This window comes from Eubalaena glacialis, chromosome 9, assembly GCF_028564815.1.
Source record: "Eubalaena glacialis isolate mEubGla1 chromosome 9, mEubGla1.1.hap2.+ XY, whole genome shotgun sequence".
Taxonomy (NCBI): Eukaryota; Metazoa; Chordata; class Mammalia; order Artiodactyla; family Balaenidae; genus Eubalaena; species Eubalaena glacialis.
Genome location: NC_083724.1, coordinates 94,041,227 through 94,063,681, shown reverse-complemented (window position 1 = coordinate 94,063,681; position 22,455 = coordinate 94,041,227).

Genomic DNA, 22,455 nt, shown 5'->3' with positions numbered 1-22,455 from the left:
CTTCATAGAAGCTGTTGTACGCCTATCCCGCTGCATGGCATATCAGGGCCCTCCTTCGAAGCTAGGGCTCACTTTGAGTTTCCATTTAGCTACATAACAAGGCAGGATGAGCTCTGACTCAGAAACTGAAATACCCTGTCTCTTCGTGTAACCTCTTTTTCCCTCTCACAGCCATGCCTGCCGTGAGTATAAGCCTGACAACCACAGTGTTTTTAAGGGAGCTTCAAGGCGCAGAAGAAGAGCTTTCAAGGTGGGAAAACAAAGCCAGTCGCATGAGGCACCATCACCAGGTTGACACGCAGCATAAGTGTCCGTGGGTACTGGCAGGTCAAAAGAGACCTAGCTACCTCCCTGGCTCTTCCCTGATTCAACTTTTCTGCATAGGGTGCTCTGCGTGTAGCGAACTGCTTAGATGAAAGACTGCCCTAGGTCTCCTAGGGTCCTGTGCCTCTCCCAAAAACCTGAAGTGTTCCACACAAAACTGTGCTGTAGTGGAAGTTGCTGTGCAAGCTGCGTTTCTCCTAGAGATACGGTGACTTCAGGGATGAGGTCCTAGAAGGACTTGTAAGCAGAGAGTTTTTCTCAGTACCGCTCAGACTAGGGCAACGAGGACGACTTCCATGGTATGCTGGCCTTGCTAGAACCGTGTTCATGAAGCCGTTGGTGAGCTGGGGATATCTAGCTCGCCCAAGGAAGAGTGCAGCGGGTTACCCTTCACTCGGCCTACCCAGGGGCACCCTGATGGGCCTACGGGTCTGAGTGTGGCCCAGCAAGCCCAGGGGAGCCTGGGGGTACTCAGTATCCTTGTACGGAAACGAGTGCTGCCGCGAGGGATCTAGGAGGCCAGAAAAGCTTACTGGCGTTCAACTAAAGCAGAAGAGCGACTCAGGCCTCATGGAAGCTGTTGCATGCCTACCCCGCTGTAAGGCATATCAGGGGCCGCCTTCGAAGCGAGGGCTCACTTTGAGTTTCCCCTTAGCTATAAAACAGGACAGGATCAGCTCTGATTTAGAAACTGAAATACCCTGTCTCGTCGTGAAACCTCTTTTGCCCTCTCACAGCCATGCCTGCCGTGAGTATAAGCCTGACAACCACAGTGTTTTTAAGGGAGCTTCAAGGCGCATAAGAAGAGCTTTCAAGGTGGGAAAACAAGGCCAGTCGCATCAGGCACCATCACCAGATTGACACGCAGCATAAGTGTCCGTGGGTACTGGCAGGTCAAAAGAGACCTAGCTACCTCCCTGGCTCTTCCCTGATTCAACTTTTCTGCATAGGGCCCTCTGCGTGTAGCGAACTGCTTCGATGACAGACTGCCCTAGGTCTCCTAGGGTCCTGTGCCTCTCCCAAAAACCTGAAGTGTTCCACACAAAACTGTGCTGTAGTGGAAGTTGCTGTGCAAGCTGCCTTTCTCCTAGAGATACGGTGACTTCAGGGATGAGGTCCTAGAAGGACTTGTAAGCAGAGAGTTTTTCTCAGTACCGCTCAGACTAGGGCAACGAGGACGACTTCCATGGTATGCTGGCCTTGCTAGAACCGTGTTCATGAAGCCGTTGGTGAGCTGGGGATATCTAGCTCGCCCAAGGAAGAGTGCAGCGGGTTACCCTTCACTCGGCCTACCCAGGGGCACTCTGATGGGCCTACGGGTCTGAGTGCGGCCCAGCAAGCCCAGGGGAGCCTGGGGGTACTCAGTATCCTTGTACGGAAACGAGTGCTGCCGCGAGGGATCTAGGAGGCCTGAAAAGCTTACTGGCGTTCAACTAAAGCAGAAGAGCGACTCAGGCCTCATGGAAGCTGTTGCACGCCTACCCCGCTGTAAGGCATATCAGGGGCCGCCTTCGAAGCGAGGGCTCACTTTGAGTTTCCCCTTAGCTATAAAACAGGACAGGATCAGCTCTGATTTAGAAAGTGAAATACCCTGTCTCGTCGTGAAACCTCTTTTGCCCTCTCACAGCCATGCCTGCCGTGAGTATAAGCCTGACAACCACAGTGTTTTTAAGGGAGCTTCAAGGCGCATAAGAAGAGCTTTCAAGGTGGGAAAACAAGGCCAGTCGCATCAGGCACCATCACCAGATTGACATGCAGCATAAGTGTCTGTGGGTACTGGCAGGTCAAAAGAGACCTAGCTACCTCCCTGGCTCTTCCCTGATTCAACTTTTCTGCATAGGGCCCTCTGCGTGTAGCGAACTGCTTCGATGACAGACTGCCCTAGGTCTCCTAGGGTCCTGTGCCTCTCCCAAAAACCTGAAGTGTTCCACACAAAACTGTGCTGTAGTGGAAGTTGCTGTGCAAGCTGCCTTTCTCCTAGAGATACGGTGACTTCAGGGATGAGGTCCTAGAAGGACTTGTAAGCAGAGAGTTTTTCTCAGTACCGCTCAGACTAGGGCAACGAGGACGACTTCCATGGTATGCTGGCCTTGCTAGAACCGTGTTCATGAAGCCGTTGGTGAGCTGGGGATATCTAGCTCGCCCAAGGAAGAGTGCAGCGGGTTACCCTTCACTCGGCCTACCCAGGGGCACCCTGATGGGCCTACGGGTCTGAGTGCGGCCCAGCAAGCCCAGGGGAGCCTGGGGGTACTCAGTATCCTTGTACGGAAACGAGTGCTGCCGCGAGGGATCTAGGCGGCCTGAAAAGCTTACTAGCGTTCAACTAAAGCAGGAGAGCGACTAAGGCCTCATGGAAGCTGTTGCACGCCTAACCCGCTGTAAGGCATATCAGGGCCCTCCTTCGAAGTTAGGCCTCACTTTGAGTTTCCCTTTAGCTATAGAACAGGACAGGATCAGCTCTGACTCAGAAACTGGAATACCATGTTTCTTCGTGACACCTCTTTTTCCCTCTCACAGCCATGCCTGTCGTGTGTATAAGCACGACACCAACAGTGTTTTTCACTTAGCTTCAAGGCGCATAAAAGGAGCTTTCATGATGGGAAACAAGGCTAGTCCCATCAGGTCCTGTTTCCAGATTGACACGCAGCGTAAGTATCTGTGGTTTCTAAGAGGACAAAAGAGACCTAGCTAGCTACTTGGCTCTTCCCAGAATCAAGTTTTCTGCACAGGGTGTTGTACATGTAGCGACGTGCCTAGACAATAGACTGCCCTAGGTCTCCTAAGAACCCTGTGCATGTCCCCAAAGCCTGAAGTGTTACACAGAAAACTGTGCTTTAGTGGAAGTTGGAATGCAAGCCGTCTTTCTCCTTGAGATACGGTGACTTCAGGTATGAGGTCCTCGAAGGACTTCAAAGCAGAGAGTTTTGCTCAGTACAGCTCAGAATAGGGCGATGAGGCAGACTTCCATGGTATGCTGGACTTGCTAGAACCGTGTTCCAGAGGCTGCTGGTGAGCTGAGGAAATCTAGCTTTCCCAAGAAAGAGTGCAGTTTGTTATGCTTCACTCGGCCTACAGAGGGGCACAGTGAAGGGCCTACGGGTGTGAGTGTGGCCCGGCAAGCCCAGGGGAGCCCTGGGGTACTCAGAGTTCTTGTACGGAAACGGGTACTGGCACGAGTGGGACTGGAGTCCTGAGAAGATTAGTACCTTTAAACTAATGCAGAACTGTGACTAAGGACTCAAGGAAAAGGCTGCACAACTACCCTTCTGGAGGGCAAATCAGAGCTGTAGGCCAGGGTAGAGTGCACGTCAAGATTCCCCTTAGCTCTAGTGCAGGGCAGGATATGCTCCTAACCAGAGCCTGGAAGCACCCGCTTTCTTTCGAGATAACTCATGTTCTTCCAGAGCCATGCCTGGAGTGAATACAAGTCCCACAACCACAGTGTTTCTCAGGTAGCTTTAAGGCCGCTTGAATGGAGCTTTCAAGACGGGAAAACAAGGCTTGACTCCTAAGGCCGCCATTTCCAGGTTGACACGCAGAAGAAGCATCTGTGCTTTCTAACAAGTCAAAAGAGACCTAGCTACTCCCTGGGTCTTGGAGAATCCACTTTCCTATGCCGGGTGTTCTGCGTGTAGCGAACTGCCTAAATGAAAGAATTCCCTAGGTGTCCTGGCTCCTGGGCATCTTCCAAAAGCCTGTAGCATTATACCAGAAAGTGTGCTCTAGTTGCACTTGGACCACAAGCCGACTTTCTCCTAGAGGTAGGTTGACTTCAGCTATGAGGTGGTAGAAGGAATTGTAAGCAAAGAGTTTTTCTCAGTACAGCTCGGACTACTGTAAGCAGGCAGACTTGCATGGCATGCTGCACCTCCTAGAATCATGTTCCTGAGGCTATTGGTGAGCTGAGAAAATCTAGGTCCCGCGACGAAGTGTGCATCATGCTCTCCTTCACTCGGCACAGACACGGGTACTCCGAAGGGTCTACGTGTCTGAATGTTGATCTTCGACTCAGGAGAGCCTGGGGGTGCTCAGTGCCTTTGTAGGGAAGCGAGTGCTGCCGCGAGGGGTCTAGGAGTCCAGAAAAGCTTACTAGCCTTCAGCTAAAGCAGAAGAGTGACTAAGGCTTCATAGAAGCTGTTGTACGCCTATCCCGCTGCATGGCATATCAGGGCCCTCCTTCGAAGCTAGGGCTCACTTTGAGTTTCCATTTAGCTACATAACAAGGCAGGATGAGCTCTGACTCAGAAACTGAAATACCCTGTCTCTTCGTGTAACCTCTTTTTCCCTCTCACAGCCATGCCTGCCGTGAGTATAAGCCTGACAACCACAGTGTTTTTAAGGGAGCTTCAAGGCGCAGAAGAAGAGCTTTCAAGGTGGGAAAACAAAGCCAGTCGCATGAGGCACCATCACCAGGTTGACACGCAGCATAAGTGTCCGTGGGTACTGGCAGGTCAAAAGAGACCTAGCTACCTCCCTGGCTCTTCCCTGATTCAACTTTTCTGCATAGGGCGCTCTGCGTGTAGCGAACTGCTTAGATGAAAGACTGCCCTAGGTCTCCTAGGGTCCTGTGCCTCTCCCAAAAACCTGAAGTGTTCCACACAAAACTGTGCTGTAGTGGAAGTTGCTGTGCAAGCTGCGTTTCTCCTAGAGATACGGTGACTTCAGGGATGAGGTCCTAGAAGGACTTGTAAGCAGAGAGTTTTTCTCAGTACCGCTCAGACTAGGGCAACGAGGACGACTTCCATGGTATGCTGGCCTTGCTAGAACCGTGTTCATGAAGCCGTTGGTGAGCTGGGGATATCTAGCTCGCCCAAGGAAGAGTGCAGCGGGTTACCCTTCACTCGGCCTACCCAGGGGCACCCTGATGGGCCTACGGGTCTGAGTGTGGCCCAGCAAGCCCAGGGGAGCCTGGGGGTACTCAGTATCCTTGTACGGAAACGAGTGCTGCCGCGAGGGATCTAGGAGGCCAGAAAAGCTTACTGGCGTTCAACTAAAGCAGAAGAGCGACTCAGGCCTCATGGAAGCTGTTGCAGGCCTACCCCGCTGTAAGGCATATCAGGGGCCGCCTTCGAAGCGAGGGCTCACTTTGAGTTTCCCCTTAGCTATAAAACAGGACAGGATCAGCTCTGATTTAGAAACTGAAATACCCTGTCTCGTCGTGAAACCTCTTTTGCCCTCTCACAGCCATGCCTGCCGTGAGTATAAGCCTGACAACCACAGTGTTTTTAAGGGAGCTTCAAGGCGCATAAGAAGAGCTTTCAAGGTGGGAAAACAAGGCCAGTCGCATCAGGCACCATCACCAGATTGACACGCAGCATAAGTGTCCGTGGGTACTGGCAGGTCAAAAGAGACCTAGCTACCTCCCTGGCTCTTCCCTGATTCAACTTTTCTGCATAGGGCCCTCTGCGTGTAGCGAACTGCTTCGATGACAGACTGCCCTAGGTCTCCTAGGGTCCTGTGCCTCTCCCAAAAACCTGAAGTGTTCCACACAAAACTGTGCTGTAGTGGAAGTTGCTGTGCAAGCTGCCTTTCTCCTAGAGATACGGTGACTTCAGGGATGAGGTCCTAGAAGGACTTGTAAGCAGAGAGTTTTTCTCAGTACCGCTCAGACTAGGGCAACGAGGACGACTTCCATGGTATGCTGGCCTTGCTAGAACCGTGTTCATGAAGCCGTTGGTGAGCTGGGGATATCTAGCTCGCCCAAGGAAGAGTGCAGCGGGTTACCCTTCACTCGGCCTACCCAGGGGCACTCTGATGGGCCTACGGGTCTGAGTGCGGCCCAGCAAGCCCAGGGGAGCCTGGGGGTACTCAGTATCCTTGTACGGAAACGAGTGCTGCCGCGAGGGATCTAGGAGGCCTGAAAAGCTTACTGGCGTTCAACTAAAGCAGAAGAGCGACTCAGGCCTCATGGAAGCTGTTGCACGCCTACCCCGCTGTAAGGCATATCAGGGGCCGCCTTCGAAGCGAGGGCTCACTTTGAGTTTCCCCTTAGCTATAAAACAGGACAGGATCAGCTCTGATTTAGAAACTGAAATACCCTGTCTCGTCGTGAAACCTCTTTTGCCCTCTCACAGCCATGCCTGCCGTGAGTATAAGCCTGACAACCACAGTGTTTTTAAGGGAGCTTCAAGGCGCATAAGAAGAGCTTTCAAGGTGGGAAAACAAGGCCAGTCGCATCAGGCACCATCACCAGATTGACATGCAGCATAAGTGTCTGTGGGTACTGGCAGGTCAAAAGAGACCTAGCTACCTCCCTGGCTCTTCCCTGATTCAACTTTTCTGCATAGGGCCCTCTGCGTGTAGCGAACTGCTTCGATGACAGACTGCCCTAGGTCTCCTAGGGTCCTGTGCCTCTCCCAAAAACCTGAAGTGTTCCACACAAAACTGTGCTGTAGTGGAAGTTGCTGTGCAAGCTGCCTTTCTCCTAGAGATACGGTGACTTCAGGGATGAGGTCCTAGAAGGACTTGTAAGCAGAGAGTTTTTCTCAGTACCGCTCAGACTAGGGCAACGAGGACGACTTCCATGGTATGCTGGCCTTGCTAGAACCGTGTTCATGAAGCCGTTGGTGAGCTGGGGATATCTAGCTCGCCCAAGGAAGAGTGCAGCGGGTTACCCTTCACTCGGCCTACCCAGGGGCACCCTGATGGGCCTACGGGTCTGAGTGTGGCCCAGCAAGCCCAGGGGAGCCTGGGGGTACTCAGTATCCTTGTACGGAAACGAGTGCTGCCGCGAGGGATCTAGGAGGCCTGAAAAGCTTACTGGCGTTCAACTAAAGCAGAAGAGCGACTCAGGCCTCATGGAAGCTGTTGCACGCCTACCCCGCTGTAAGGCATATCAGGGGCCGCCTTCGAAGCGAGGGCTCACTTTGAGTTTCCCCTTAGCTATAAAACAGGACAGGATCAGCTCTGATTTAGAAAGTGAAATACCCTGTCTCGTCGTGAAACCTCTTTTGCCCTCTCACAGCCATGCCTGCTGTGAGTATAAGCCTGACAACCACAGTGTTTTTAAGGGAGCTTCAAGGCGCAGAAGAAGAGCTTTCAAGGTGGGAAAACAAGGCCAGTCGCATCAGGCACCATCACCAGATTGACATGCAGCATAAGTGTCTGTGGGTACTGGCAGGTCAAAAGAGACCTAGCTACCTCCCTGGCTCTTCCCTGATTCAACTTTTCTGCATAGGGCCCTCTGCGTGTAGCGAACTGCTTCGATGACAGACTGCCCTAGGTCTCCTAGGGTCCTGTGCCTCTCCCAAAAACCTGAAGTGTTCCACACAAAACTGTGCTGTAGTGGAAGTTGCTGTGCAAGCTGCCTTTCTCCTAGAGATACGGTGACTTCAGGGATGAGGTCCTAGAAGGACTTGTAAGCAGAGAGTTTTTCTCAGTACCGCTCAGACTAGGGCAACGAGGACGACTTCCATGGTATGCTGGCCTTGCTAGAACCGTGTTCATGAAGCCGTTGGTGAGCTGGGGATATCTAGCTCGCCCAAGGAAGAGTGCAGCGGGTTACCCTTCACTCGGCCTACCCAGGGGCACCCTGATGGGCCTACGGGTCTGAGTGCGGCCCAGCAAGCCCAGGGGAGCCTGGGGGTACTCAGTATCCTTGTACGGAAACGAGTGCTGCCGCGAGGGATCTAGGCGGCCTGAAAAGCTTACTAGCGTTCAACTAAAGCAGGAGAGCGACTAAGGCCTCATGGAAGCTGTTGCACGCCTAACCCGCTGTAAGGCATATCAGGGCCCTCCTTCGAAGTTAGGCCTCACTTTGAGTTTCCCTTTAGCTATAGAACAGGACAGGATCAGCTCTGACTCAGAAACTGGAATACCATGTTTCTTCGTGACACCTCTTTTTCCCTCTCACAGCCATGCCTGTCGTGTGTATAAGCACGACACCAACAGTGTTTTTCACTTAGCTTCAAGGCGCATAAAAGGAGCTTTCATGATGGGAAACAAGGCTAGTCCCATCAGGTCCTGTTTCCAGATTGACACGCAGCGTAAGTATCTGTGGTTTCTAAGAGGACAAAAGAGACCTAGCTAGCTACTTGGCTCTTCCCAGAATCAAGTTTTCTGCACAGGGTGTTGTACATGTAGCGACGTGCCTAGACAATAGACTGCCCTAGGTCTCCTAAGAACCCTGTGCATGTCCCCAAAGCCTGAAGTGTTACACAGAAAACTGTGCTTTAGTGGAAGTTGGAATGCAAGCCGTCTTTCTCCTTGAGATACGGTGACTTCAGGTATGAGGTCCTCGAAGGACTTCAAAGCAGAGAGTTTTGCTCAGTACAGCTCAGAATAGGGCGATGAGGCAGACTTCCATGGTATGCTGGACTTGCTAGAACCGTGTTCCAGAGGCTGCTGGTGAGCTGAGGAAATCTAGCTTTCCCAAGAAAGAGTGCAGTTTGTTATGCTTCACTCGGCCTACAGAGGGGCACAGCGAAGGGCCTACGGGTGTGAGTGTGGCCCGGCAAGCCCAGGGGAGCCCTGGGGTACTCAGAGTTCTTGTACGGAAACGGATACTGGCACGAGTGGGACTGGAGTCCGGAGAAGATTAGTACCTTTAAACTAATGCAGAACTGTGACTAAGGACTCAAGGAAAAGGCTGCACAACTACCCTTCTGGAGGGCAAATCAGAGCTGTAGGCCAGGGTAGAGTGCACGTCAAGATTCCCCTTAGCTCTAGTGCAGGGCAGGATATGCTCCTAACCAGAGCCTGGAAGCACCCGCTTTCTTTCGAGATAACTCATATTCTTCCAGAGCCATGCCTGGAGTGAATACAAGTCCCACAACCACAGTGTTTCTCAGGTAGCTTTAAGGCCGCTTGAATGGAGCTTTCAAGACGGGAAAACAAGGCTTGACTCCTAAGGCCGCCATTTCCAGGTTGACACGCAGAAGAAGCATCTGTGCTTTCTAACAAGTCAAAAGAGACCTAGCTACTCCCTGGGTCTTGGAGAATCCACTTTCCTATGCCGGGTGTTCTGCGTGTAGCGAACTGCCTAAATGAAAGAATTCCCTAGGTGTCCTGGCTCCTGGGCATCTTCCAAAAGCCTGTAGCATTATACCAGAAAGTGTGCTCTAGTTGCACTTGGACCACAAGCCGACTTTCTCCTAGAGGTAGGTTGACTTCAGCTATGAGGTGGTAGAAGGAATTGTAAGCAGAGTTTTTCTCAGTACAGCTCGGACTACTGTAAGCAGGCAGACTTGCATGGCATGCTGCACCTCCTAGAATCATGTTCCTGAGGCTATTGGTGAGCTGAGAAAATCTAGGTCCCGCGACGAAGTGTGCATCATGCTCTCCTTCACTCGGCACAGACACGGGTACTCCGAAGGGTCTACGTGTCTGAATGTTGATCTTCGACTCAGGAGAGCCTGGGGGTGCTCAGTGCCTTGGTAGGGAAGCGAGTGCTGCCGCGAGGGGTCTAGGAGTCCAGAAAAGCTTACTAGCCTTCAGCTAAAGCAGAAGAGTGACTAAGGCTTCATAGAAGCTGTTGTACGCCTATCCCGCTGCATGGCATATCAGGGCCCTCCTTCGAAGCTAGGGCTCACTTTGAGTTTCCATTTAGCTACATAACAAGGCAGGATGAGCTCTGACTCAGAAACTGAAATACCCTGTCTCTTCGTGTAACCTCTTTTTCCCTCTCACAGCCATGCCTGCCGTGAGTATAAGCCTGACAACCACAGTGTTTTTAAGGGAGCTTCAAGGCGCATAAGAAGAGCTTTCAAGGTGGGAAAACAAAGCCAGTCGCATGAGGCACCATCACCAGGTTGACAGGCAGCAAAAGTGTCCGTGGGTACTGGCAGGTCAAAAGAGACCTAGCTACCTCCCTGGCTCTTCCCTGATTCAACTTTTCTGCATAGGGCGCTCTGCGTGTAGCGAACTGCTTAGATGACAGACTGCCCTAGGTCTCCTAGGGTCCTGTGCCTCTCCCAAAAACCTGAAGTGTTCCACACAAAACTGTGCTGTAGTGGAAGTTGCTGTGCAAGCTGCCTTTCTCCTAGAGATACGGTGACTTCAGGGATGAGGTCCTAGAAGGACTTGTAAGCAGAGAGTTTTTCTCAGTACCGCTCAGACTAGGGCAACGAGGACGACTTCCATGGTATGCTGGCCTTGCTAGAACCGTGTTCATGAAGCCGTTGGTGAGCTGGGGATATCTAGCTCGCCCAAGGAAGAGTGCAGCGGGTTACCCTTCACTCGGCCTACCCAGGGGCACCCTGATGGGCCTACGGGTCTGAGTGCGGCCCAGCAAGCCCAGGGGAGCCTGCGGGTACTCAGTATCCTTGTACGGAAACGAGTGCTGCCGCGAGGGATCTAGGCGGCCTGAAAAGCTTACTAGCGTTCAACTAAAGCAGGAGAGCGACTAAGGCCTCATGGAAGCTGTTGCACGCCTACCCCGCTGTAAGGCATATCAGGGCCCTCCTTCGAAGTTAGGCCTCACTTTGAGTTTCCCTTTAGCTATAGAACAGGACAGGATCAGCTCTGACTCAGAAACTGGAATACCATGTTTCTTCGTGACACCTCTTTTTCCCTCTCACAGCCATGCCTGTCGTGTGTATAAGCACGACACCAACAGTGTTTTTCACTTAGCTTCAAGGCGCATAAAAGGAGCTTTCATGAAGGGAAACAAGGCTAGTCCCATCAGGTCCTTTTTCCAGATTGACACGCAGCGTAAGTATCTGTGGTTTCTAAGAGGACAAAAGAGACCTAGCTAGCTACTTGGCTCTTCCCAGAATCAAGTTTTCTGCACAGGGTGTTGTACATGTAGCGACGTGCCTAGACAATAGACTGCCCTAGGTCTCCTAAGAGCCCTGTGCCTGTCCCCAAAGCCTGAAGTGTTACACAGAAAACTGTGCTTTAGTGGAAGTTGGAATGCAAGCCATCTTTCTCCTTGAGATACGGTGACTTCAGGTATGAGGTCCTCGAAGGACTTCAAAGCAGAGAGTTTTGCTCAGTACAGCTCAGAATAGGGCGATGAGGCAGACTTCCATGGTACGCTGGACTTGCTAGAACCGTGTTCCAGAGGCTGCTGGTGAGCTGAGGAAATCTAGCTTTCCCAAGAAAGAGTGCAGTTTGTTATGCTTCACTCGGCCTACAGAGGGGCACAGTGAAGGGCCTACGGGTGTGAGTGTGGCCCGGCAAGCCCAGGGGAGCCCTGGGGTACTCAGAGTTCTTGTACGGAAACGGGTACTGGCACGAGTGGGACTGGAGTCCTGAGAAGATTAGTACCTTTAAACTAATGCAGAACTGTGACTAAGGACTCAAGGAAAAGGCTGCACAACTACCCTTCTGGAGGGCAAATCAGAGCTGTAGGCCAGGGTAGAGTGCACGTCAAGATTCCCCTTAGCTCTAGTGCAGGGCAGGATATGCTCCTAACCAGAGCCTGGAAGCACCCTCTTTCTTTCGAGATAACTCATGTTCTTCCAGAGCCATGCCTGGAGTGAATACAAGTCCCACAACCACAGTGTTTCTCAGGTAGCTTTAAGGCCGCTTGAATGGAGCTTTCAAGACGGGAAAACAAGGCTTGACTCCTAAGGCCGCCATTTCCAGGTTGACACGCAGAAGAAGCATCTGTGCTTTCTAACAAGTCAAAAGAGACCTAGCTACTCCCTGGGTCTTGGAGAATCCACTTTCCTATGCCGGGTGTTCTGCGTGTAGCGAACTGCCTAAATGAAAGAATTCCCTAGGTGTCCTGGCTCCTGGGCATCTTCCAAAAGCCTGTAGCATTATACCAGAAAGTGTGCTCTAGTTGCACTTGGACCACAAGCCGACTTTCTCCTAGAGGTAGGTTGACTTCAGCTATGAGGTGGTAGAAGGAATTGTAAGCAAAGAGTTTTTCTCAGTACAGCTCGGACTACTGTAAGCAGGCAGACTTGCATGGCATGCTGCACCTCCTAGAATCATGTTCCTGAGGCTATTGGTGAGCTGAGAAAATCTAGGTCCCGCGACGAAGTGTGCATCATGCTCTCCTTCACTCGGCACAGACACGGGTACTCCGAAGGGTCTACGTGTCTGAATGTTGATCTTCGACTCAGGAGAGCCTGGGGGTGCTCAGTGCCTTGGTAGGGAAGCGAGTGCTGCCGCGAGGGGTCTAGGAGTCCAGAAAAGCTTACTAGCCTTCAGCTAAAGCAGAAGAGTGACTAAGGCTTCATAGAAGCTGTTGTACGCCTATCCCGCTGCATGGCATATCAGGGCCCTCCTTCGAAGCTAGGGCTCACTTTGAGTTTCCATTTAGCTACATAACAAGGCAGGATGAGCTCTGACTCAGAAACTGAAATACCCTGTCTCTTCGTGTAACCTCTTTTTCCCTCTCACAGCCATGCCTGCCGTGAGTATAAGCCTGACAACCACAGTGTTTTTAAGGGAGCTTCAAGGCGCATAAGAAGAGCTTTCAAGGTGGGAAAACAAAGCCAGTCGCATGAGGCACCATCACCAGGTTGACACGCAGCAAAAGTGTCCGTGGGTACTGGCAGGTCAAAAGAGACCTAGCTACCTCCCTGGCTCTTCCCTGATTCAACTTTTCTGCATAGGGCGCTCTGCGTGTAGCGAACTGCTTAGATGAAAGACTGCCCTAGGTCTCCTAGGGTCCTGTGCCTCTCCCAAAAACCTGAAGTGTTCCACGCAAAACTGTGCTGTAGTGGAAGTTGCAGTGGAAGCTGCCTTTCTCCTAGAGATACGGTGACTTCAGGGATGAGGTCCTAGAAGGACTTGTAAGCAGAGAGTTTTTCTCAGTACCGCTCAGACTAGGGCAACGAGGACGACTTCCATGGTATGCTGGCCTTGCTAGAACCGTGTTCATGAAGCCGTTGGTGAGCTGGGGATATCTAGCTCGCCCAAGGAAGAGTGCAGCGGGTTACCCTTCACTCGGCCTACCCAGGGGCACCCTGATGGGCCTACGGGTCTGAGTGTGGCCCAGCAAGCCCAGGGGAGCCTGCGGGTACTCAGTATCCTTGTACGGAAACGAGTGCTGCCGCGAGGGATCTAGGAGGCCAGAAAAGCTTACTGGCGTTCAACTAAAGCAGAAGAGCGACTCAGGCCTCATGGAAGCTGTTGCACGCCTACCCCGCTGTAAGGCATATCAGGGGCCGCCTTCGAAGCGAGGGCTCACTTTGAGTTTCCCCTTAGCTATAAAACAGGACAGGATCAGCTCTGATTTAGAAACTGAAATACCCTGTCTCGTCGTGAAACCTCTTTTGCCCTCTCACAGCCATGCCTGCCGTGAGTATAAGCCTGACAACCACAGTGTTTTTAAGGGAGCTTCAAGGCGCATAAGAAGAGCTTTCAAGGTGGGAAAACAAGGCCAGTCGCATCAGGCACCATCACCAGATTGACATGCAGCATAAGTGTCTGTGGGTACTGGCAGGTCAAAAGAGACCTAGCTACCTCCCTGGCTCTTCCCTGATTCAACTTTTCTGCATAGGGCCCTCTGCGTGTAGCGAACTGCTTCGATGACAGACTGCCCTAGGTCTCCTAGGGTCCTGTGCCTCTCCCAAAAACCTGAAGTGTTCCACACAAAACTGTGCTGTAGTGGAAGTTGCTGTGCAAGCTGCCTTTCTCCTAGAGATACGGTGACTTCAGGGATGAGGTCCTAGAAGGACTTGTAAGCAGAGAGTTTTTCTCAGTACCGCTCAGACTAGGGCAACGAGGACGACTTCCATGGTATGCTGGCCTTGCTAGAACCGTGTTCATGAAGCCGTTGGTGAGCTGGGGATATCTAGCTCGCCCAAGGAAGAGTGCAGCGGGTTACCCTTCACTCGGCCTACCCAGGGGCACCCTGATGGGCCTACGGGTCTGAGTGCGGCCCAGCAAGCCCAGGGGAGCCTGCGGGTACTCAGTATCCTTGTACGGAAACGAGTGCTGCCGCGAGGGATCTAGGCGGCCTGAAAAGCTTACTAGCGTTCAACTAAAGCAGGAGAGCGACTAAGGCCTCATGGAAGCTGTTGCACGCCTAACCCGCTGTAAGGCATATCAGGGCCCTCCTTCGAAGTTAGGCCTCACTTTGAGTTTCCCTTTAGCTATAGAACAGGACAGGATCAGCTCTGACTCAGAAACTGGAATACCATGTTTCTTCGTGACACCTCTTTTTCCCTCTCACAGCCATGCCTGTCGTGTGTATAAGCACGACACCAACAGTGTTTTTCACTTAGCTTCAAGGCGCATAAAAGGAGCTTTCATGATGGGAAACAAGGCTAGTCCCATCAGGTCCTGTTTCCAGATTGACACGCAGCGTAAGTATCTGTGGTTTCTAAGAGGACAAAAGAGACCTAGCTAGCTACTTGGCTCTTCCCAGAATCAAGTTTTCTGCACAGGGTGTTGTACATGTAGCGACGTGCCTAGACAATAGACTGCCCTAGGTCTCCTAAGAGCCCTGTGCCTGTCCCCAAAGCCTGAAGTGTTACACAGAAAACTGTGCTTTAGTGGAAGTTGGAATGCAAGCCGTCTTTCTCCTTGAGATACGGTGACTTCAGGTATGAGGTCCTCGAAGGACTTCAAAGCAGAGAGTTTTGCTCAGTACAGCTCAGAATAGGGCGATGAGGCAGACTTCCATGGTATGCTGGACTTGCTAGAACCGTGTTCCAGAGGCTGCTGGTGAGCTGAGGAATTCTAGCTTTCCCAAGAAAGAGTGCAGTTTGTTATGCTTCACTCGGCCTACAGAGGGGCACAGTGAAGGGCCTACGGGTGTGAGTGTGGCCCGGTAAGCCCAGGGGAGCCCTGGGGTACTCAGAGTTCTTGTACGGAAACGGGTACTGGCACGAGTGGGCCTGGAGTCCTGAGAAGATGAGTACCTTTAAACTAATGCAGAACTGTGACTAAGGACTCAAGGAAAAGGCTGCACAACTACCCTTCTGGAGGGCAAATCAAAGCTGTAGGCCAGGGTAGAGTGCACGTCAAGATTCCCCTTAGCTCTAGTGCAGGGCAGGATATGCTCCTAACCAGAGCCTGGAAGCACCCGCTTTCTTTCGAGATAACTCATATTCTTCCAGAGCCATGCCTGGAGTGAATACAAGTCCCACAACCACAGTGTTTCTCAGGTAGCTTTAAGGCCGCTTGAATGGAGCTTTCAAGACGGGAAAACAAGGCTTGACTCCTAAGGCCGCCATTTCCAGGTTGACACGCAGAAGAAGCATCTGTGCTTTCTAACAAGTCAAAAGAGACCTAGCTACTCCCTGGGTCTTGGAGAATCCACTTTCCTATGCCGGGTGTTCTGCGTGTAGCGAACTGCCTAAATGAAAGAATTCCCTAGGTGTCCTGGCTCCTGGGCATCTTCCAAAAGCCTGTAGCATTATACCAGAAAGTGTGCTCTAGTTGCACTTGGACCACAAGCCGACTTTCTCCTAGAGGTAGGTTGACTTCAGCTATGAGGTGGTAGAAGGAATTGTAAGCAAAGAGTTTTTCTCAGTACAGCTCGGACTACTGTAAGCAGGCAGACTTGCATGGCATGCTGCACCTCCTAGAATCATGTTCCTGAGGCTATTGGTGAGCTGAGAAAATCTAGGTCCCGCGACGAAGTGTGCATCATGCTCTCCTTCACTCGGCACAGACACGGGTACTCCGAAGGGTCTACGTGTCTGAATGTTGATCTTCGACTCAGGAGAGCCTGGGGGTGCTCAGTGCCTTGGTAGGGAAGCGAGTGCTGCCGCGAGGGGTCTAGGAGTCCAGAAAAGCTTACTAGCCTTCAGCTAAAGCAGAAGAGTGACTAAGGCTTCATAGAAGCTGTTGTACGCCTATCCCGCTGCATGGCATATCAGGGCCCTCCTTCGAAGCTAGGGCTCACTTTGAGTTTCCATTTAGCTACATAACAAGGCAGGATGAGCTCTGACTCAGAAACTGAAATACCCTGTCTCTTCGTGTAACCTCTTTTTCCCTCTCACAGCCATGCCTGCCGTGAGTATAAGCCTGACAACCACAGTGTTTTTAAGGGAGCTTCAAGGCGCAGAAGAAGAGCTTTCAAGGTGGGAAAACAAGGCCAGTCGCATCAGGCACCATCACCAGATTGACATGCAGCATAAGTGTCTGTGGGTACTGGCAGGTCAAAAGAGACCTAGCTACCTCCCTGGCTCTTCCCTGATTCAACTTTTCTGCATAGGGCCCTCTGCGTGTAGCGAACTGCTTCGATGACAGACTGCCCTAGGTCTCCTAGGGTCCTGTGCCTCTCCCAAAAACCTGAAGTGTTCCACACAAAACTGTGCTGTAGTGGAAGTTGCTGTGCAAGCTGCCTTTCTCCTAGAGATACGGTGACTTCAGGGATGAGGTCCTAGAAGGACTTGTAAGCAGAGAGTTTTTCTCAGTACCGCTCAGACTAGGGCAACGAGGACGACTTCCATGGTATGCTGGCCTTGCTAGAACCGTGTTCATGAAGCCGTTGGTGAGCTGGGGATATCTAGCTCGCCCAAGGAAGAGTGCAGCGGGTTACCCTTCACTCGGCCTACCCAGGGGCACCCTGATGGGCCTACGGGTCTGAGTGCGGCCCAGCAAGCCCAGGGGAGCCTGCGGGTACTCAGTATCCTTGTACGGAAACGAGTGCTGCCGCGAGGGATCTAGGCGGCCTGAAAAGCTTACTAGCGTTCAACTAAAGCAGGAGAGCGACTAAGGCCTCATGGAAGCTGTTGCACGCCTAACCCGCTGTAAGGCATATCAGGGCCCTCCTTCGAAGTTAGGCCTCACTTTGAGTTTCCCTTTAGCTATAGAACAGGACAGGATCAGCTCTGACTCAGAAACTGGAATACCATGTTTCTTCGTGACACCTCTTTTTCCCTCTCACAGCCATGCCTGTCGTGTGTATAAGCACGACACCAACAGTGTTTTTCACTTAGCTTCAAGGCGCATAAAAGGAGCTTTCATGATGGGAAACAAGGCTAGTCCCATCAGGTCCTGTTTCCAGATTGACACGCAGCGTAAGTATCTGTGGTTTCTAAGAGGACAAAAGAGACCTAGCTAGCTACTTGAGTCTTCCCAGAATCAAGTTTTCTGCACAGGGTGTTGTACATGTAGCGACGTGCCTAGACAATAGACTGCCCTAGGTCTCCTAAGAGCCCTGTGCCTGTCCCCAAAGCCTGAAGTGTTACACAGAAAACTGTGCTTTAGTGGAAGTTGGAATGCAAGCCGTCTTTCTCCTTGAGATACGGTGACTTCAGGTATGAGGTCCTCGAAGGACTTCAAAGCAGAGAGTTTTGCTCAGTACAGCTCAGAATAGGGCGATGAGGCAGACTTCCATGGTATGCTGGACTTGCTAGAACCGTGTTCCAGAGGCTGCTGGTGAGCTGAGGAATTCTAGCTTTCCCAAGAAAGAGTGCAGTTTGTTATGCTTCACTCGGCCTACAGAGGGGCACAGTGAAGGGCCTACGGGTGTGAGTGTGGCCCGGTAAGCCCAGGGGAGCCCTGGGGTACTCAGAGTTCTTGTACGGAAACGGGTACTGGCACGAGTGGGCCTGGAGTCCTGAGAAGATGAGTACCTTTAAACTAATGCAGAACTGTGACTAAGGACTCAAGGAAAAGGCTGCACAACTACCCTTCTGGAGGGCAAATCAAAGCTGTAGGCCAGGGTAGAGTGCACGTCAAGATTCCCCTTAGCTCTAGTGCAGGGCAGGATATGCTCCTAACCAGAGCCTGGAAGCACCCGCTTTCTTTCGAGATAACTCATATTCTTCCAGAGCCATGCCTGGAGTGAATACAAGTCCCACAACCACAGTGTTTCTCAGGTAGCTTTAAGGCCGCTTGAATGGAGCTTTCAAGACGGGAAAACAAGGCTTGACTCCTAAGGCCGCCATTTCCAGGTTGACACGCAGAAGAAGCATCTGTGCTTTCTAACAAGTCAAAAGAGACCTAGCTACTCCCTGGGTCTTGGAGAATCCACTTTCCTATGCCGGGTGTTCTGCGTGTAGCGAACTGCCTAAATGAAAGAATTCCCTAGGTGTCCTGGCTCCTGGGCATCTTCCAAAAGCCTGTAGCATTATACCAGAAAGTGTGCTCTAGTTGCACTTGGACCACAAGCCGACTTTCTCCTAGAGGTAGGTTGACTTCAGCTATGAGGTGGTAGAAGGAATTGTAAGCAAAGAGTTTTTCTCAGTACAGCTCGGACTACTGTAAGCAGGCAGACTTGCATGGCATGCTGCACCTCCTAGAATCATGTTCCTGAGGCTATTGGTGAGCTGAGGAAATCTAGGTCCCGCGACGAAGTGTGCATCATGCTCTCCTTCACTCGGCACAGACACGGGTACTCCGAAGGGTCTACGTGTCTGAATGTTGATCTTCGACTCAGGAGAGCCTGGGGGTGCTCAGTGCCTTGGTAGGGAAGCGAGTGCTGCCGCGAGGGGTCTAGGAGTCCAGAAAAGCTTACTAGCCTTCAGCTAAAGCAGAAGAGTGACTAAGGCTTCATAGAAGCTGTTGTACGCCTATCCCGCTGCATGGCATATCAGGGCCCTCCTTCGAAGCTAGGGCTCACTTTGAGTTTCCATTTAGCTACATAACAAGGCAGGATGAGCTCTGATTTAGAAACTGAAATACGCTGTCTCGTCGTGAAACCTCTTTTTCCCTCTCACAGCCATGCCTGCCGTGAGTATAAGCCTGACAACCACAGTGTTTTTAAGGGAGCTTCAAGGCGCAGAAGAAGAGCTTTCAAGGTGGGAAAACAAGGCCAGTCGCATCAGGCACCATCACCAGATTGACATGCAGCATAAGTGTCTGTGGGTACTGGCAGGTCAAAAGAGACCTAGCTACCTCCCTGGCTCTTCCCTGATTCAACTTTTCTGCATAGGGCCCTCTGCGTGTAGCGAACTGCTTCGATGACAGACTGCCCTAGGTCTCCTAGGGTCCTGTGCCTCTCCCAAAAACCTGAAGTGTTCCACACAAAACTGTGCTGTAGTGGAAGTTGCTGTGCAAGCTGCCTTTCTCCTAGAGATACGGTGACTTCAGGGATGAGGTCCTAGAAGGACTTGTAAGCAGAGAGTTTTTCTCAGTACCGCTCAGACTAGGGCAACGAGGACGACTTCCATGGTATGCTGGCCTTGCTAGAACCGTGTTCATGAAGCCGTTGGTGAGCTGGGGATATCTAGCTCGCCCAAGGAAGAGTGCAGCGGGTTACCCTTCACTCGGCCTACCCAGGGGCACCCTGATGGGCCTACGGGTCTGAGTGCGGCCCAGCAAGCCCAGGGGAGCCTGCGGGTACTCAGTATCCTTGTACGGAAACGAGTGCTGCCGCGAGGGATCTAGGCGGCCTGAAAAGCTTACTAGCGTTCAACTAAAGCAGGAGAGCGACTAAGGCCTCATGGAAGCTGTTGCACGCCTAACCCGCTGTAAGGCATATCAGGGCCCTCCTTCGAAGTTAGGCCTCACTTTGAGTTTCCCTTTAGCTATAGAACAGGACAGGATCAGCTCTGATTCAGAAACTGGAATACCATGTTTCTTCGTGACACCTCTTTTTCCCTCTCACAGCCATGCCTGTCGTGTGTATAAGCACGACACCAACAGTGTTTTTCACTTAGCTTCAAGGCGCATAAAAGGAGCTTTCATGATGGGAAACAAGGCTATTCCCATCAGGTCCTGTTTCCAGATTGACACGCAGCGTAAGTATCTGTGGTTTCTAAGAGGACAAAAGAGACCTAGCTAGCTACTTGGCTCTTCCCAGAATCAAGTTTTCTGCACAGGGTGTTGTACATGTAGCGACGTGCCTAGACAATAGACTGCCCTAGGTCTCCTAAGAGCCCTGTGCCTGTCCCCAAAGCCTGAAGTGTTACACAGAAAACTGTGCTTTAGTGGAAGTTGGAATGCAAGCCGTCTTTCTCCTTGAGATACGGTGACTTCAGGTATGAGGTCCTCGAAGGACTTCAAAGCAGAGAGTTTTGCTCAGTACAGCTCAGAATAGGGCGATGAGGCAGACTTCCATGGTATGCTGGACTTGCTAGAACCGTGTTCCAGAGGCTGCTGGTGAGCTGAGGAAATCTAGCTTTCCCAAGAAAGAGTGCAGTTTGTTATGCTTCACTCGGCCTACAGAGGGGCACAGTGAAGGGCCTACGGGTGTGAGTGTGGCCCGGTAAGCCCAGGGGAGCCCTGGGGTACTCAGAGTTCTTGTACGGAAACGGGTACTGGCACGAGTGGGCCTGGAGTCCTGAGAAGATGAGTACCTTTAAACTAATGCAGAACTGTGACTAAGGACTCAAGGAAAAGGCTGCACAACTACCCTTCTGGAGGGCAAATCAAAGCTGTAGGCCAGGGTAGAGTGCACGTCAAGATGCCCCTTAGCTCTAGTGCAGGGCAGGATATGCTCCTAACCAGAGCCTGGAAGCACCCGCTTTCTTTCGAGATAACTCATATTCTTCCAGAGCCATGCCTGGAGTGAATACAAGTCCCACAACCACAGTGTTTCTCAGGTAGCTTTAAGGCCGCTTGAATGGAGCTTTCAAGACGGGAAAACAAGGCTTGACTCCTAAGGCCGCCATTTCCAGGTTGACACGCAGAAGAAGCATCTGTGCTTTCTAACAAGTCAAAAGAGACCTAGCTACTCCCTGGGTCTTGGAGAATCCACTTTCCTATGCCGGGTGTTCTGCGTGTAGCGAACTGCCTAAATGAAAGAATTCCCTAGGTGTCCTGGCTCCTGGGCATCTTCCAAAAGCCTGTAGCATTATACCAGAAAGTGTGCTCTAGTTGCACTTGGACCACAAGCCGACTTTCTCCTAGAGGTAGGTTGACTTCAGCTATGAGGTGGTAGAAGGAATTGTAAGCAAAGAGTTTTTCTCAGTACAGCTCGGACTACTGTAAGCAGGCAGACTTGCATGGCATGCTGCACCTCCTAGAATCATGTTCCTGAGGCTATTGGTGAGCTGAGAAAATCTAGGTCCCGCGACGAAGTGTGCATCATGCTCTCCTTCACTCGGCACAGACACGGGTACTCCGAAGGGTCTACGTGTCTGAATGTTGATCTTCGACTCAGGAGAGCCTGGGGGTGCTCAGTGCCTTGGTAGGGAAGCGAGTGCTGCCGCGAGGGGTCTAGGAGTCCAGAAAAGCTTACTAGCCTTCAGCTAAAGCAGAAGAGTGACTAAGGCTTCATAGAAGCTGTTGTACGCCTATCCCGCTGCATGGCATATCAGGGCCCTCCTTCGAAGCTAGGGCTCACTTTGAGTTTCCATTTAGCTACATAACAAGGCAGGATGAGCTCTGACTCAGAAACTGAAATACCCTGTCTCTTCGTGTAACCTCTTTTTCCCTCTCACAGCCATGCCTGCCGTGAGTATAAGCCTGACAACCACAGTGTTTTTAAGGGAGCTTCAAGGCGCAGAAGAAGAGCTTTCAAGGTGGGAAAACAAGGCCAGTCGCATCAGGCACCATCACCAGATTGACATGCAGCATAAGTGTCTGTGGGTACTGGCAGGTCAAAAGAGACCTAGCTACCTCCCTGGCTCTTCCCTGATTCAACTTTTCTGCATAGGGCCCTCTGCGTGTAGCGAACTGCTTCGATGACAGACTGCCCTAGGTCTCCTAGGGTCCTGTGCCTCTCCCAAAAACCTGAAGTGTTCCACACAAAACTGTGCTGTAGTGGAAGTTGCTGTGCAAGCTGCCTTTCTCCTAGAGATACGGTGACTTCAGGGATGAGGTCCTAGAAGGACTTGTAAGCAGAGAGTTTTTCTCAGTACCGCTCAGACTAGGGCAACGAGGACGACTTCCATGGTATGCTGGCCTTGCTAGAACCGTGTTCATGAAGCCGTTGGTGAGCTGGGGATATCTAGCTCGCCCAAGGAAGAGTGCAGCGGGTTACCCTTCACTCGGCCTACCCAGGGGCACCCTGATGGGCCTACGGGTCTGAGTGCGGCCCAGCAAGCCCAGGGGAGCCTGCGGGTACTCAGTATCCTTGTACGGAAACGAGTGCTGCCGCGAGGGATCTAGGCGGCCTGAAAAGCTTACTAGCGTTCAACTAAAGCAGGAGAGCGACTAAGGCCTCATGGAAGCTGTTGCACGCCTAACCCGCTGTAAGGCATATCAGGGCCCTCCTTCGAAGTTAGGCCTCACTTTGAGTTTCCCTTTAGCTATAGAACAGGACAGGATCAGCTCTGACTCAGAAACTGGAATACCATGTTTCTTCGTGACACCTCTTTTTCCCTCTCACAGCCATGCCTGTCGTGTGTATAAGCACGACACCAACAGTGTTTTTCACTTAGCTTC